An 18,295-nucleotide genomic window follows, 5' to 3' on the forward strand; every position below is an offset into this window, starting at 1 on the left:
GAATATTTCATGAGCCCCGTTTCCCCATCTGTATGTCAAGCGGAGGAGCAGCGCTTGGAGGGGCAACCCCTGCCTCTCGGTTCCCGATGCCCGGGGCGGGGGCGGGAAGGGAGCAGGAGCGGCTCCCTCGCATCTGAACTGCTGCAGCACCTGTCACCTGGAGAAGTTGTGACTTCACATGCCCCGCGGCTGCGACTTCACGTTGGGGCGCATTATTCCATCACTGAGCCGTGTTGACATAAACATTCCCTCCCCCCCGCGACGTTCTACTCCCCCTCCCCCGGTTTGCCCGACTTTCACACGAGTATTTGGTATGATCTCTAAGGCAGCAGAAAAGTTGTGCATGTGTATTTATTTTTTCTAACTAACATTTTTTTCTATTATTTTTATTTCCAACTGACTCAGTTTTATTTTAATCGAGAGCCCTTAGGACTAGTTGTAACGATATGAATGGTTAAAGTGGGAAGAGCTCAAGGCTCGAGAATACTCTCTCCTCGGAAGAAAATACCAGACATCCCAGAGAAACAGCCGTGCAGAGCGTAGGTCTTATGTAAACGGAAAGAAATCATATGCTGGCGGTGTAATGCGAAGCATACGTGAAATCTAGCATTTGTTCAATCAGACCCTCGTTCTGCTTCCCATTAACTGCCAAATCAAAAAGGGGGAAAAAAAAAGAGAAGAAGAAAAAAAGGAAGAGAGAAGAGAAAAAAAGCCCTGATTGCCGCAAAATTCTGATTCCCACCTCTAAAACTTGTGTATCCCAGTGAAAAGTTTGGAGCTGTGCTGCAGCTCGGTTCTGGTACTGCCCTCAGGACTCCCAAATTCCCAGGCAACGGCCACACAAGCGATGATGACAACAGCAGCAAATACGAGGCTCCTCGCCGCCTGCTCTATTTGAAAGCAAACCCGCTCTCTTTTTCGTCAGGCAACCCCAGACAGAAGTGGCAACTAAAGCTTTAAACCCTTTGGAAATTCCTTTCTGATTTAAGAGAGCCAGGGGGCTTTCGTCCTCTCCCTGCCGTTGGTTGTGAGGAAGGGCAACAAAAGAGGTAAAATGCCTTCTCCAACTAACTGGCTCAGCGTTTCACATGCATCAAAGGGAAAGCAAGAGCTAATCCGAAAATGACCACTTTAATGTACACGAACCCATGGCTACGGCAGTAGAACGGAGGGGGATTTTGAACTCTCCACCACGACAAAACCCTACACTTAATGTCATAATAACAGATATTAACAAAGGGGAATGAAGGGATCTCACGCTGGGTTTTCTGCATTCTTGAGTCTAATTAAAAATATACAGAAAAAAGACATAGTTTGGGTCAAAATGGCATGAGAGCCGCCTTGTGCCAGTGAAGAGGCTGCAATTATCAGCTTAGGGGCCAGACCCTAGAGATCTTATTCTCTCTTCAGCTCCACGGGAGCCGAAAGCCAGTGCAGGGGTGAGGGGGACAGATGCACCCGACCAGGGCTGGGAGGGTTTGGAGAAGAGGGCTGAGGGATACCTATCCTCTCCTTTCCCCTTTCCCTAGACTGCAAAGTGGAACTAAAACAAATACAGCAGAGCCCAGCAAGACTTTTTTTTTTTTTTTTTTTGAGGTCAGTTTGACAGCTCATCCATTCAAATGGAGCTGGGGTATTTACTTAGTGTCAGGTTGTGTGACTCTGGCTTCTGCCTCTGGGGCTAGTGCCCCCAGCTGAGAGGGGAATCCTGTGGTGAGCAACAAGTGCCCTGCATGACAATACCCTCCTGGGGAGAAAATACCTCTTGCAGAAGGAACCTTCTCCAAAACTATAGGCCAGAAGCTGGAGCCAGACAAATTCAAATGCAAGATAAGGCACAGGCAAGAGATTAGCCACTTGAATAAGCTACTAGGAGCATCAGCAGTCCCATTCATCCCTGTATTTTGGCAGAGATGTGGATGTCCGCACTGGTAATGTGACTGAGTCTAATCCGAGAGATTGGGCTCAATATAGAGTACAACCTGCAGTATGAGAGAGGTCTGACGAAACCCTTGAAGCTATGACTAATAAATGACTTCAAGACTTCGTGATTTGGTCCCTCGTAAATATCCATGGTGCTATTTTGCTGGTATTGGTGTTTGACTGGTGTTTCTTATATATAACAGTAGGCAAACTGTCTTTTCCTTTGCTCATATGAAAGCTAACCTCTTTTACTCCTTGTTTATTTTGTTTCCAGAGGAGCCAGACTTTGCCAGGTGTCAGGAAGATGAGTCTTTATCGAAGAGTAACCAGCATTGCCACTCTCCATAGGCCCTTTACCACCTTTGAAAGAGACTTTCTTGGTGCCTGCAAGAATCTCGGGCTGCACCCAAGGTATTCCCATCCACCAGTATGGCAAGCAATGGGCAAGGGTTCCTTCAGTCAACACAGTTGAGACCCATGGATGCTACTCCCACCCCAGAGAACGGATATAAATGTGGTGGAAGTCAAAACAGAGAGAGAGGGGAGCAGTGCTTCTCTCATCCCATGGCAGCCACAGGGAGTGAAGTACACCTGAGCTCAGCATCCCATTTATCCCTCCTCAACTGGTCAAATGGACCAATTCAGAGTGACTCATGGTATTGGATTCGATGTATAAAGACATAGCACAGAGCAAGCAGCCCTGACTCTTGCTGCCAGCAAGACATGGGTGACCTGATGGATCTTTCTTAGGCTCTGTCTGTGCTTTGTCCTCAGAAGCTTCAGCTGCCCAGGCCACACTGCCTTAAACTCTGTCTCACATAGAGGAGAAGGGTCTTCCCAGCTTGCCTGGTGAGACCTTCCTAACCTGAGGGCCTTTGCAAGAGGCCCAGGAAACCTTTCCCCATAATTGCAGGGTACTCAGCTCAGGGCTGTATGTGCAGTGCAATTATCGTTTACCAACATGGTGACTCCTACTAACCCTGCAGCACAGCTGCCTCGCTGGAGCTAAAGATTAAGTATTAATTATTGCCTGTAAATCCAAGAGGTCTTCTCCAGGCAACATCAGTAACACTTCTGAGGCTGATTGTATGCTGAGCTTTTGAGGAAAAGCTGTAAGACAGAGGTTTCTACTAACATCACTTCTCAGCCTGTAAAATTGCATAGGGGGGAGAAGAATATTTGGTATTCAAGGGTTTGAGCTGAGGCTTTCCGCCTCCTGTTTTCTTTATGGCTTTTGAGTGACACCTATGAAGTGGCGTTTGAAACATTTATGTGCTGTTTTCAGCAAACACCTGGAGAGCGATCCTACTACACTTGCAGGGAGTACAGGCGGGACAGGAGAGGGAGGGATGCTGCAGCTCATTTTCCCACTTGCAGGTGTAGGTTTGCACCACTTATACCCATAGTGGTGTTTGTCTAGTGCACCCCTGGGATCTGAACCACGATATTTGGCCTTGCAGGGGTGCTCTGCACAGACTCCCTGGAATGAGCACTGCTCTGCATCCCTTCAGGATGTGCAGGTTCCTGCACTGGGCTGATTGAAGATATGCTATGAGGTCTGGCAAGGTGTCCTGATTTTGGCCAGGACTGGGTTCATTTTTTGCAGTAACCGTGAGGGGGCATGGCTAAGGCCTGGATGTTATGCTATGTCACCTCACATCATTGCTGGGGGCAGGGGGAAAGGGACTCCCTCTCTCTTTTGGGGAGAAGGGGGAGAATGTCTTCCTTCTGGTCAGGTAAACATGGTGGACTGAGCAGTCTGGTATTGTTTACTGTCAGGGGCTTTCTGTGTAAATCCTTTCTTTTCTTATACTTTTTGTTATTAATATGGTTGCTCTTACTGTTTGTTTTCTTATCTTATTGCTGTGTCCAGTAAATTGTTCTTATCTCAACCCATGATCTTTAGCTTTTGTGCTCCAATTGGAGGGGAAGGAGGGGAAGCAGAGCATGGTTTTAGTGGGAGTACTAAATTGAAGAATACCATTCCTAAACCACAACATAAGGGAAAAGCTATACTTCAGACAGCCTGCAAACATCCATGTGTTCTGAGGCAGCCCTGATGCCAGGATGATTTCCTTTGTAGGTAGGTAGAGATTTAGGAATTGAGCAGGATGCTACGAGCATGCCCACAGTGCTCTACCTGTGTTCTAAAGACAGGCTTTAAGTGAAGCTCACAACCTAAACAACTCATTTTGGAGAAGCTGAGGTGTGTTTCCTTAGTCCCTTTTGTGTGAGGCACGGTGTGGTGGTGTGAGTGCAGTTCTCATCAGGACGAGTACATTAAAAATAGCAAGACAGATGGATTTGAAAATAAGAGCAATTTAGTGCAACAGCAGCAGCTGAGAGTGAGCAGCAATTCCTTGAAAGAGTGACTTAAGTAACTACCGTGTTGTAAAGCAGTTGGACTCTCGAGAAAAGAACAACAGGAGAAATTTTACTCTAACAATAAAATTGTCATCATCATAACCTTAAAGGAAATGGTAAGTGAGAGCTGGAAGGAGCTTGACCATCTTTCCCAGGCTAATAGAATAATCTGGTTAATTTTGCACATATCTGATTAACATTGTGTCTAATTGTCATGCTGGTTGCAGTTCCATTGCCAGTATAATTTTGAAGCATTTTACTGTGTTTTTTGTAAAAATTGCCCTCATGTGAATCTTGGTTTATACATTACTCACTGGGAAGCATAAATTTTCTTAACCAACACTGTAGACTGTAATTAGCCAAGCCATGAGAATAAATGCTGACAACATTTAGGGCCCAAACTTGTCAACTTTTCATTTTTATTAGTGTGAACACTCAAGACCTTCTGCACGGACACATTTTTAGTGGGGCTGCTCATTCACCTCTTGGCCAGTGTGATGGCTTGGTGTGTGCTGGGATGAGGATGTAGGTGATCTACATCTTGGTGGGGAGACTGGGAACCAGACTGGGATCTGGGAGACTTACACTGTTTTCTGTTACTTCTGTCATAGGAAATAGGTAGGAGGAAGTGGGATCATAACACAGTACACAAGTACTATTCTTTCATTGTCTGTGTGAGAAATATAATAGACTATAAGTAATTAGCACCGGCTCCTGAACTAAGATTGTTCTCAACACATAAGGCTGGCTGCTGTGGATTAAGTTGCAAAATATAACTTACAAGATGTTGACACCTGAGAGTAATGAAAGGCACCATGTTCCTTCTATAATCTACTGTTTGTTCTTCACATTTTTCCAGTATAGAGGTTCTGGGATTACATTTACTGGGCTGTGCCTAGTTCTTCTGTACTGAGAGCAATGGGAAACAGCTAGGTGTCTCTCTGCACTTTCAGGTACTTCAGTGCTTCAAAAATCTGATCCCTTTGTGCCTTGTGTCTATGTCCTTATCTTAAGATCAGCCTAACTGACTTGGAAGCAGGTGAAAATTTTACTAAAAATCCTTGCTGGCCTGTTTCTAAGAATAAGTTAGAAAATAAAGACAAAAAGTGTACTTTAGGTCTGTGCCTTTCAAGTTTACATTTGTCAGGGGAGCAGCTAATAAAGCCATATGGAAAACTAGATTCTGCAGATGATTTATGGGACAGTGTGCACCCCCTGAGTTCAGCAGGACTTGTCACTTTAGGAAAGCCACTCCTAAGCCTTGGTATTTGGAGATCTGGACAAAGAGGTTGAGCTGCCATGGCACTTGTGTCATCCCTCGCACCCTCACTGATAGATCCTTCTCTTTCCATTTTATGGATAAAATTAATGAGAAGGAAAAATTCTCAAGGAAGGGCAGCAAACCCCACAACCCTGCCTATAAATAACACCAAGGTTTGAACCCAAAGTGATGGGAAAGTCACATTTTAAGCTGTGCCTGTGTCCTGGATTCACCCTGTTGAGTGCGAAAGTAGTACTGTCACTTCTGATTCCCTCCTCGCTGTTGCCCAGGCAGTGTCCAGGGTGGGAACAGTTGCATGCATCCACTGCTGCGTTTCTTCCATGGCTGTGTCACATTTCTCCGCCTGCTCCTCAAAGGGGTTGTTTGTCTCTAACTCAATGGCCTCCCCCAGACCCAGTCTCTGGTATTCAACAAGAATCTTGCTGGCAGAACGCAAACTGGCAGCCTTTTCCATAGGGTCCTCTGAGTGACAGACAGACCTGTGGCTCCCCAGCCATTGCCCTTCGTCCTGTCCCTAAACGCCTCCTGTGAACTTCCAGGAAAGGACTCTGAACACAACTGAGCAGTGTGATATGTCTTGGCATCCCTGCCTAGGCCTCTTCAAAATGTGCTTCCCCTTGTTCATAGCAATCAGGCCATTTCTGATGATGGTTCAGCAATGCCTCCCAGGCAAGTGAGGGCACGATCAGTCCTTCTTCTTCAAATTTTGTTCCAAGTGAGTCAGAGAAGTCATCTAGGCAAGGAGAGGCTCTGCAAGCCAGGGGAGAGCAATGGCTTGCAGTGTTCTCATGCCTCTCCCAGCTATGCTCGGAAAGAGAAAATCGCTCCTAGAGCCATTGACCTGGGAGCCTGCTGGGGTGCAAAGTAGCTTGTGGAGCATAATGTGGCCAAGCTCTGTAATTGCTTCTTTTTCCTTTCCACTATGTCTCCCAGGAAATTAGCTAGACGGTCCCACTATCAGGGGGGTCTTGCTACCAGAAAACTTTGCCACTTTTTGGTTTTACCTAAAACTAATTGAAGAATGGGTGCTATCTGTATCTCTATGTGTTGGTCTAGTGTTATATTTCAGTGTCCCTGGCCCTAGGACTTTTGATATCTTCGTTCTAGGAGACTGCTGATGTTAGTCCTTTAGTGAGAAGGGAATTGAAGCACCAAGTTGTTCAAGGAGTTATTCAAGGCCGAACATCCCACCCCACACAGATCTGGAAAGAAATGCAAGCCTCTTGCCTTTCAAATTCTAGCATAAATAATTTTTTTCTGTTTCCTGCTGTAGAGTGGTATAGGGTTTCCAGCGCACTGGAGGAAATAAGCATGGTGTAGACATACAGAATAAAATGAAGATATGAAAGAGTTTGCACTAGGGTGTGACTTTTCTGGAAACAAACTACAAGCCCCTTGTAATTGTTTTTTTTTAGATTACTGGGTGCAAAGGAGGATTTGTTCTGTATCCATGAATAGAAACATGAATAAAATTTGCTTTAACTAAATCCCACTAACATGTCAGTCTTGTGTGCTTGTATTCTTGATATCAGGATGTAGATTACAGATATAAACTCAAGACATGCAGAAGTTAAATATGAGGATATTGCAAATGCAAAAATGTTAGAATAGAGATTTCCCATTCAACTTTTAATTCCTGCATGATATGTGAATTTCTGGTGCCTAAATGGTGGTGGTGGGTTTTCCTTCACTCTGTTTGCCTTTCAAAGATGTAATTTAAATGAAATTGTAGAATCTCCTGTGTTTTATCCCCAGTTCATCCAGTAGCAAGAGAATGTAAGAATATGCATAGAAAGAGGTGCCACCTGCGAGGCTTGCGCTAACAGAAGCGTTTAAGCCCTGGTGGTCGGTGCTGCAGGAGGCAGGGGTCCAGCCTTGTGTCAGTGCCAGTGCTGCCCCTGCAAGCACCGCAGGTGAGGAGCCTCCTGCACGTCCAAGTGCTGCTCCCTCTGGGAAGAGCTGGTGTGGCATTCAGCAGCCTCAGCCCCCCTGTAAAAGCCATGGATCAGGTTGTCTCTGATGGTCTTCTACCTCTCTATATCTCTCAAAGAGAATCCTTGCAGAGTATGTGAAACCTTCAATTTTTACAGCCTGGTCTGACTCTTCCTGTCTGCAGCAGCCACCATCACTGTTCCCCAGTCCTGTCTGCTGCCTGAGGAAATGCTCTACTAGCACCAGGATAAATTGAAATGCCCACACGACCCAGGAGAAAGTCTGTATTTAGCATCTTCTCTGTTGTAGCAGGCAGCTCTGTCTTGCCTCCACTCTGTCCTGCTGAGAGGGTGATATCCCCTTGGATCTGGCACAAGAGCCCAGGGCTGGTGCCAAACCTGGCTGTAGCTACAAGCCTGTCACCGCAAGTGGGTACAGTGGGGATCAAGGGGGAAAAAGCCCCTGAGAGTTAACTCCATAACATCATCATAAAAAGTGTACATGTACAAGGGGCTAGCAGTGATGTTTGTATGTTCTCTGGTGGGAACAAAGCTCTTAGTGAATAATGTACTGTAAATTCTGGGTAAGACATTAAAATATCAGTAAAACCAGTGCAATAAGATTAACTCTGGCAGCTTCAGCTTGTGACCAAGCTATTTTTAATGTTATCAAACCCGTCGTTCCCCTCCCCTGTACAGGCATACTGTATTTTGCTCTTTCAAGTCAGAACATGCTTTCATGAATTTCTTTCTCTTTTGCTTCCTTCTTTTTTGGATATCTCTATACTCTCCCCTGTCTTCTCATCAGGATGGTAAAACTGAGAGTTTAGAGTATCAGGGAAATTAAGATGCTTGTGTTTTAATTTGCAATAGAGACCCTGATACTATACTTTGAAGGCAGGCTCAGCATTTGATGTAAACCAAGAGAAACTGTATGCCTAGGTATGCTTGTACATATGGAATCTACAAATATCACTCGCTTATTGATCTGGAGTCTCAGCAATACCTAAGCATACGGAGAGTATAAGAACCATGAGAAAGGGCCATGGGAACAGGAAAAGCCTCTTTAATTCCACTTTCCTGCTTTTCCATCCTCCTCCCCCCATCCCTCCTTCTGCAGCAGCAAGCCTAGGTGTCTGTGGAACTCATTTACATGGTTTGCTTCCATTGCCTACTCCCCTAATTTATTCCATATGTTTATTGCCCTTTGTGTGCAATACCCCTGCTTGTGTTCCCTATTTGCTTATAATTTCCTAATTTTTCAGGTTCTACCTCCTGTTGTTTTTTTTTTCTTTGTTTGTTTGTTTTAATCTGCTCTGCTCACCTATGTGTGATCTCTGTGAAATTTCTGCTTGAAGCAAAGGTAGTAGCATCCACCAGTGCTACTAGGAACCTTGGCAAAGTGAAGCTCTTAAAGCAGTGCCTTGTTTAGAGGTACTATGCTGAAACTGCAGACAGGATGGGATCTACTGGGAGATTCAATCAGTATGAGCCCTGCTTCAGCAGGTTAACACTCCCCTTCTTCTCTGCTAATTTGGGAGCCATGGTTTTCTAGAATGGGCCCATAAGGAGAGGAAATATCACCTCTCAGCACATGGCTTAGTTTAACAAAACGCACAGCAGCTCTGACTCAACAGAAAGACACTTGGAATCTGAGAGTGTAATTTTGAGCCCAAAATTTGTTTTCAAAAGTAATAAATAACATTAAAAAGTATTTTCTTGCTGTTTACAAGAAAACCATGGTACTTGCCGCTGCTGCAGTTCTTTTATGCCCTGATACTCATCAATGAGATTTTGTTTATGGGCAGGGACTGGGCATCATCTCTGCCACATCTTGTGGATACCCCTCAAATCAGACACATTGATGGAGACCCTGCAAGCATGATCTTCACAATACTTTCAAATGCCTGGGTGTCTAGATGCCCTAGGGGAGTGTTGTATGAGCAGAACCTTTCGGACTTTCAATGAAACTGGCAGCTCTGTGCCCCTGCACAAAATCTGGTGATTCCAAAAGTCTTAGACAGAAGCAGGAGAATGTGGTATGTGATCATGGGCACTCTGCAACAGACACAACTTTGAGTGTTTAGCTCATCAATGGCAAGGCAGGAGTTGCCCATGAAGCTTGTGAGGGCTGATGGACTGCAGGGTGGGATACACCTCTGTGGCTCTCACACTTGACTTGAGCTGCTGAGCCCTTACAAGTCTGTGATACGTCTCAGCAGTCACAAAGTCTAGCAGGCAAAGAGCTGCTGCTAAGTTTAGTTAGCAAGGCCTGTAACTCGTGTCTGGTAAAAGAACATAAATGATTTTTTTTTTTTTAACTGTGGTGAAACAAGCAGTAAGCATAGTGTGTGTGCACATATGTATAGGAGCATATTAGCAAATTACTAGTTAGTTTCTTAGATATAATCCTTGGTTTTCTTCCCAATGGTGCAAGAGCACAAGTCTGTGTATTCTTTTTTTTCATGCTGTCTTCAGTGACTCTTCTTTCCAAGAGGATGGAGGTGATTGCCTCAGCAATGGCTGAATTCTTTATTTAGAAACACCTAAAATTGTCCTTAGCTTTAAACTTGAAAGTCATCTGTTTGACTGTGGGATCAGCTCCATGGATTATGCATGTGCTTGCACACCATCACTTGTCACAGTATTGGGTAACCTCTTCATATATGTCTCATATCTATATCTCTATCTATATCTCTAGCAAGATCTAGATCTATTAAGTATGTAATTCCCAAAGATGCAGTATTATACAGATGTAGATAAGTGGATAGGCACAGACACACATATATAAAACCAAAGCATACAAATATACTTTGTTGGAGAATTCTGGCTGGAAAGTCTTAGAAAAACCTAGATATGCTTAAATACCAAGTATCAGTATCTCCCAAGGCATATTCTGTGGATTGATATACACTTCATTGTTTGTGACTGCTCTGCAAAACAGGTGCCTTTAGCAGTGAAGCAAAATTTCACGGGGCTCAGTTCCCTCTGAACAGGACTTTGCTGTAGCTATAGTGATTAGTCATGAAGGCCAGTGATCAGTGCACTGCATGCTGGTACTAGGGTTCTGGCATTCATTGGTGGCTGCACAACCCAGTTCACCTCTTTTTATCTCATACTCCTTGAAGGTATTGAGTGCTAGATTTCTCAAACACAGATGCACCTGGAATTATTAACAGAAGTAATTATTGTCACACTTGTACCCAAAACAGGATGTTGATTTCTGACATTGTACTTATTCCACCTTCTTGATTTTCTAGAGAAACTGGGGAACTAAGTAGCCTGACCCTGCTTGGCAAAGGTGGGGACACATCATTGCTGCCCATTTTTTCCCTCTTGATTCCTGAAGCTTCAACCAGCCAGCAGCTTAGAAGCACTGACTAGGGGTGCCCAGCCAGGGAAGAATCATGAGGGTGGATAGAGGGCATCCACAGGGGAAATGAGACTTTATTCTGGAAGGAGGGAAGAGAGAGACAGCAGGGAAGAGATGCCTGAAGTGCATATGAACATGTGAGAATCACCACATTGCTGGAGGTCAGAGGAACCAACAGGTGAAATGCTGGTGCTGCAGAAGTCCAGGAAAGTTTGCAGTCAGAGTCCCAGTTCCTCGCTCTCAATACAACCAAATATTTATATCTAGGTATTTTCTTACTTAGGATGGAAATGTATCCTCTTTCGCTATTGCTATGGGGTTTCTATTGAAAACAGCCTCGAAGGAATTACTGTGGCTTTTGGTTCAGGGACTGCATCTATGTAATATTTGTGTTGCCTCTGACTTGAGCTTAAATCCCTGTGAGGAAATGGAAGGTGTTTTGTGTTCAGCTTGGTGTCAAGCTTTTTTGCCTCTCAATACCCAATGGCAGCTCCCATCAGGGGTGTCCTTTGTGCCTGAGGACTTGTCCTTTGAGGATGTCTTTTGTTAAAAGGGGCCCAAACAGTGCATGCATGTAAAAGCAAATACTTTGGTTGTGTAAGACACAGGGTGACCTTCTCTTAGATGGATGGCCTTACAGGGCTAAGTGAGCTCCATCTGCCTGGGTTTGGGATGAGAGTTGTCCTTCTCCTAGGATGACTGCCAGAAGGAAAGCCTTCAAGCCTGCGCAATGGATTTTTTAGGTGAGATGCAGTATGCGCGGAACTGAACCCACCCTTTAATCCCAAGGTTTATCTGCCAGGGCCGAGCAAGCTTGGACGGTGGCAGCGAGGTCCTCAGGACGTAGGTTTAATTAGAGCCTTGGCCACATTGATCATCATAACTGGTCTACTATGGCCTCCAATTGGGAGACGTGGAGTCACACCATCTATAACGCTGCTGATACTTTTGAGAAAGCACGCAGGATCACCCTTGAGGAGAAAAGACAACGCAGAAAGAATCGAGCCTTGCAGAATATACCACCCAAGGAGTCTTTCTGCTGTGCCTTTTGCAACCGGTCATGCCTATCTCGTATTGGCCTTTTTAGCCACCAACGCGCTTGCAACAAACGTGGGTAGAGCCCTTCCCAAATCTTCGTTCGCGAAGCCTAGCTATGATCGACTGGTAAGACACAGGGAGAAATGTGCTTTTCTGAGTAGTGGAAAGGCAGGAGGTGGTTAGGTGGAGCACAGCTTGCTTTTGTGAAGCCAGTGGGCATTAGCCTGGTTCCAATTCACATAACACCACAAATTTTAGCTGGGTCCCTGCTGCCCACCACTCCTCACAGCTGGTCTTACACATCTATGTGTTATGTCTCAACACTCGCTCCTCCATTTTTGGGAGCAGAGGTCATCCTCTAAAGTCTGACGCTCTCACTCGTGCCATCCTGCCTGTCTGCTGGGGCAGGGCATGATGCCTGGGCTGCACAGGGGCATAGGGCATCATCTGGTGGGACACAGCCTGCTCTAGCCACTGCTCCTGGCTCTGCTCCCCAGATTTTCCACCAAGCACAAGTTTCCACGTGCTAGGGTCACCTACACCTTTTGGTCAGACCAGCTCTCTCTTCCTCCTCTACCCCCATGATGGAACAATGAAAACCACCATAACATTTTTTGTCACCCCACAGAGTTTTGCTGATCTACACAGGTGAAAATCTGACCTGCTGTTCAGATACTTGTTGGCAAACCCACCTTGATAATTTTTACTTTGTTTCATTTAACACATCAAATTGAGGCTAAGGTTTTCACCCTTCTGTTTTTTTAGCAGTTACTGATTTTACCATGTTTGCTTTGGCAGTTAAAAAAAAAATCAACAGAAGGATTACATTTCAGTGGCACAACACCCTAATCCTCAGGCAAATGATTTGTCCAAGCTTAATATGAAGTACTTAGGATGTATTGTTTGATGTAAACACTAGTTCTAATAAAATGGTGCCTGAGGTACAGTTCTTCAACTTGTAATACCCTATTTGCGTTGGCCTGTACACATTGGATTTGAAACCATTATGATAAAATATATCCTTCTTTAGCCTGATAAAAAAATAATTAAAAAGAATCCACAGAAATCCACAGCATAGGGCCTGCTTTCCAAGGAAGGACACTGAATGTAGCAAGGAGCCTCCTGCAGGTACTGGAAGCGACGTCAAACAGAATTATGCCCCATTGTTGATGGGGTGCATCTAGGGCAGAAATCAGCTCTCTATGTATGGGCAGTGCATGAGTCTTGGTCTGTTCTGGAGCATCCTAGGGAAAGAGGCTCCCTTACCCCATAGCTCCATACTGATATTCCGGAGTCCCTCTGAAGTTCCTCCTGGCTTTTCCCTGACTCATTCCATCTTTTTGAAATTATTTGTGTACGGTAATATAAATATACTCCAGGTGTGACCAAGGGTCTTACTGTAATGCTAGACTTTAAAGAATCTATCAGAAGGACTGGCTGACTAACTAGCGAGGTGCTGAGGGCATGGGGGCAGGAACACAGCGCAGCAGGCATCCCTGTGCAAGTCAAGCCCCATCGAAGAGCAGCTTAGCACCAGCAGGCAAAAATGTTTGGCATGTCAAGACGTTACATTTGTCTTACCACTCCATTAATACACCAGTGACAGAAAGTCACTTCCAGTGACCTCCCCTGCTGCTTGTACTACCTGGGTTCCCATGAAAGGTTTTCACTGAAATATGAGGAAACCCTTGGTTTTGGCAGCATCATAGCAGAATGTGGCTCCGCTGCCACCTGAATGTCTTTTGCAAAGGGGTAAATACCAACATTTTGGATAGGCTTCCTTCTCATCCAGCTATGGCTTGTTCAAAGTACTGCTGTCTTTATGCCAGCCTTTAAAACCCTTTTACTAAGCAGGCTAACAAGGGTAACGACAAACACGGCGAGGATACGCCTTTCAGGGAGATTCCCTGTAGCAGAAATGAAGATTGAGAGAAAAATTATTTAAAGAAAAGAGGGGGTGAGGAAATGCCTAGAGACTTACCCCTGTACAAGGAGGGAAAAAAAATTTACAGGCATGGATGTTAGGAACCAAGTACACTTATTAACAGCTTATACAACATGTCAAGTTGCTCCCTATTAAACAGCAAAGGTGGAGAATGCTTTAGTCAGGAGAATATGGAAGTGGGCTTCACATGACTCTGTGGCAGAGATTCCCAAGCTATACAAAGGTCCTTCTGCAAATTCTGGGCTTTCTTCTCCCTTGCCAGAGGACAGCTCTGCTCAGCTGTGGGAGTCTCCCCTGCTTGTGCTCCACTCCTGTCCCTGCTCCCACTGCCTGTGGGTTGTCCATGACCAGAGCTAGCCTGGATGTGGAGAGTTGTTTTTGTGCCTCTTGGAGAAACATTTTCCTTCACTGTAATTGTGGTGGGTTGACTGTGGCTGGATGCCAGGTTCCTGCCAAGACAGTCTATTACTCCCCTCCTCAGCTGGACAGCGGAGAGAAAATACAACTAAAGGCTTGTGGATCAAGATAAGGGCAGGGAGAGATCAGTCACCAGTTACTGTCACAGGTAAAACAGACTCGACTTGGGGAAAATGAATTTAATGTAATTTAATTTTTTACCAATCAAATCAGAGTAGGATAATGAGAAAATACAAACACATCTTAAAACACCCATCCTCCCTTCTTTCCAAACTTAACTTCACTCCCGATTTTCTCTACCTTTCCCCACAGCAGCACAGGAGGATGGGAAGTGGGGGCTGCAGTCACTTCATCTCATGCCCTCTCTGCCACTCCTTCTTCCTCAGGGGTATGACTTCTTTTACTCTTCCCTTGTTGCTGCGTGGAGTCCCTCCCCCAAACCTTGCCATGGAAACCCAATACAGCAATCTTAAAGCATCCAGCAAGCAGGACCTTTTGACACTGACAGAATAGCTCCTCCCTCTCTGGATCTGCCTTGACCAAGCAAAAAGACACCTGAGGTATCCCAAAGGAGGGTGCTGAGACAAGTCATGGAGGCTGGGAGGGAACAGCTTAATCTGCAGATGTTACAATGCCACTGGGAAGCAACTACACTGGTTCCCAAGTAAGCTTTCCATCTGCAATGCAGTACATTTAAGGATAGAGATGTTACTCTCACTTTAATAATGATTACCCTGCACCACAGGGCCAACAGACAGCTTTACTGCTTTGGGCTCCCCTTTTCACGTCAACTTTTCTCATGTTTCTAGTATTACGCAGTGAGCAACATGGGACCCACATTTTTGCTCATCAGGGAGTGGGTTGTGCCTTTCAGCCTAGGAAAACAAAGCTGAGAGTTATTCAACCTGCCTTGCAGTCACCAGTGGTGACAGATAGGGGGACTTCACTTGGCACAAAGGTTTCAGGTTTGATGGGAGACGAGTGGTACCACACACCTTTGAAACATTTCTGCTTTCCCCAAGAAGATACCTAAGCATTAGTTTTGCATCGAGAAAGTGTTCGAGTTTCTTGCTCAGCACCTGGAGTTAGCTCGTGGGACAATCTCATGAAAGTTGAGCACGATCAGATATTCCAGTGTCCTGGGCTCAGCATCTACTGTCACATGCTGGGTAACTTAGTTGAGACTTTGGATAGAGCACCATAACAAACGTCACCCGATGCTTCTGGGTGTCTCTGCACCCCATCACACATTAAAAGAGGCCTGACTTGTCCTACTTGTCCTAAATAAAGTGTGTGGGCTGACACAGTTGAAAAAAAGAAAAGGTGAAAGAGTTAACCTCTTCCCCTGCTTTAGGTTTACCCTTGTGGAAGCTGAGCAGATTTCTATCCAGGAGGGGCTGGTGAGATGAAAAATGCAAACAGCATTCATTCTTTCTCCCCTCTCTGGAGCTTGGTTTCACAATCAGCCTTCTAGTGAGAATAGAAAAGGGTGCAAAAATTCAAGAAGCAACAACAGACAATGGACTTCTATCCTTTCTTTGGAAGACACCACTAAAGTCATGACTGGTATCTAATGCTGCCCTTGGCTTCCAATTTTGCCTTTTGCAGCTACTCATAAGCAAGCCTTTTTAGAGGTGCCTTTTCCAATCATGTGATGTGACCAATTATTTGCTGGTTTTGGGAGTAATCTGTCAGAGTGTTTTGGGAAGGTAACCAGGCATCAGGATTTGCTAAACTGTCATGAGACACCCTATCTCAGCTCCATCAAGGTGATGGGAGCTGTTATTGCTGCTGGTCGAGGTCACCATACTCACAGAGCCTGGGCACTCTGGGAATGAACCTGGGCAACACCACCAGGCTTAGCTCCAAAACCCTGCCTAGGTGGCATGGGGAACTGCACGCACTGATGGCCATGCAGATGTTGCCACCACTTTTTGCTTCAGCCCCATGTGCCTATGGCTGGAGGCTGCACTCCTGAGCCTATTGCCAAGCTCGCCGTGACCTGGGGTGCATTGCAATCTCTGTATATCCGCTTAGTCATTTTTAAAACCAGCACAGCAATGCTTAGCCCCAAAACTAGTAGGGAATTACACACGGAGGCTGATCAGATAAAAACTGTGCCTTCCACTCCGGGAGAAGGGGCTGAAATTACACCATGTAATTATAATGTAGTTAACCTGTGACTGCGCTTTATATATTTTTTTTCCCTCCAAGCCAATTATTACTAAAAGTGTAAACTCAGTATGACTGAGTTGTTTATCACTGCCCTGAGAGGAAATCATCATCTGCCTTCACACTTCTCAGAAGCCAGGTACACTACTTACCTTATATTTACACTGTCATTAAGATAACATTATTATTAATTCTGCTATTTTTCCGGTGTTAGCGCAATACTGTTGGTATTAATAACACTTAATTCAGGTCCTCAGTTCCTTAGGAGGAATCACAGCCCATGGTTATTATTAAGCTTGCAACTGGGTAATAAGCAGTTTGTCCCAGCAAAATTACGGTCTTTACAGCGAGGTGGCAATAGACCATGGGAGCCTCACCTGCTTGATGAAGCCAGTTGAAAAATATTCCCCTGGGCTCATTGAACTTTGGATCTGTCTCCCTGCAACTGAAAAGAGCCAGGAGGAAGCACGGGATCTACAGCCTTGCTAAAACCCAGGTTTCAGCAGCCCCAGATGGGGTTGCTGGTGTCACTTGTGATTGTGGCCAACATGCCTCAGCAATGGTGAGTCCTAAAAAGGGGCTGACAACAAGGACAGGAGACTTTGCTATCGCTAACTTATGCAATGGAGGGTAGGAAAGGGGAAGGCAAAGAGTCCTGTGAGGGTTGGTGTTGGCTCCTGAAAGGCCACCTCTCGCATAGAGAGTGATGGGCTGATCACTGTCATATGCAGTGCCTGTGCATGTTCACATGAAGCAGCAGACACTGTAGTGGAAAACTAGGGTTGAGCACTGGGAATGAAAGTAAGGTTTGATCCTTCAAAATATTTCTCACGGATTATCCTTTGAATCTGCTCTTTGACAGATTATCTTATCTGCAGAAGTGTAAACTGTACTCTGGTCCTGCAGGAGTTTCTGTGGAGTACGTTTCTCCTGGATGACTTAAAAAAGTGACAGCAGATTACTGTGGATGTTCTAAGTTCCCAAGCAAGGATACCAGCATGACTTCAACTGGGACACACTGGGAGGTATGGCTGTACATTCACAAATCTTACATTGTAATTTATCCCCCAGGTGACCTGAGGAAAGCAGCCTTCACCCCACTCCTCTTTTCCTTGAACTCCTTAGTCTGCTGCCAGCTAAGTAATCTACATGACAGAAGTTTATGAAAACATTATTTTTTGCTAATTCATATTTTTTCAGCCCTTCTAAACATAACAATTTTCCCCCAAACAACTCCACTTGAAATCTGCAAAAATCAGAGATACCCTTTTCTCTATGCCATCTGTTATGAAAACACATTTTTCTCTTCCATGCTGTTAAAAACCTATCTATTTTGCTCTCAGTAGCTACATGCTTGCTGGTGCTTCCTTGTACAGAAATCAGCTTTGTCTTCACAGCCATTTTCACTCCAAAATGCACAGGCTGAGCACAGGGTTCTGTGCAGGGTTTATTAACAAAATGCCCCTCTCCCACCACTGTGCTGACTCCTTGCAAACCCAGCAGTGGGCAGAATGTGATCAAGGAAGATGCACTGATAGATGCATCTTACCAGAGAGCTTCCACATAATTAACAACATTTGCAGCCTTCAATTGGAGCGCACTTTAGATGAAGCGTATGTTTATTGCTTTCTGCTCTTCACGTGAATTCAGTTGATCCTAACTGGGCTGACTTTCAGTATTACAATGTCACCAATGATAAAAAATAAAATCGAGCAGGTTTTTTTGTTGCATAAGAAGTGAGGATGGGATTTTTTTGGTTTTTTTTTTAATGTGTATGGAGAAAGAACATTCTGTGTCATGCAGTTATCAGCCAAATCGCCCCATTTCTTTGTTCATGGCACAGCTTTTGT

At 45.0% G+C, this 18,295-nt stretch overlaps 1 long non-coding RNA gene across 4 annotated transcripts; it reads left to right on the forward strand.

The window, feature by feature from the left end:
* The first annotated feature begins 259 nt into the window (after positions 1–259).
* On the forward strand, positions 260–17,464 carry LOC113964284. Of its 4 annotated transcripts, XR_003533144.1 has the most exons (5): positions 260–311; positions 406–539; positions 765–1,049; positions 2,198–2,334; positions 3,384–3,479. It is a non-coding gene; the product is annotated as an uncharacterized LOC113964284 (long non-coding RNA). The 4 variants fall into 4 exon arrangements; XR_003533143.1 differs by lacking the exons at positions 260–311; positions 3,384–3,479 and adding an exon at positions 17,352–17,464 and having other exon boundaries at positions 320–539; XR_003533142.1 differs by lacking the exon at positions 260–311 and having other exon boundaries at positions 320–539.
* The last annotated feature ends 831 nt before the right edge of the window (positions 17,465–18,295 follow it).

The sequence above is a fragment of the Neopelma chrysocephalum genome, unplaced genomic scaffold (assembly GCF_003984885.1).
Source record: "Neopelma chrysocephalum unplaced genomic scaffold, ASM398488v2 Primary Assembly neopelma1_26b, whole genome shotgun sequence".
NCBI classification, from domain to species: Eukaryota; Metazoa; Chordata; class Aves; order Passeriformes; family Pipridae; genus Neopelma; species Neopelma chrysocephalum.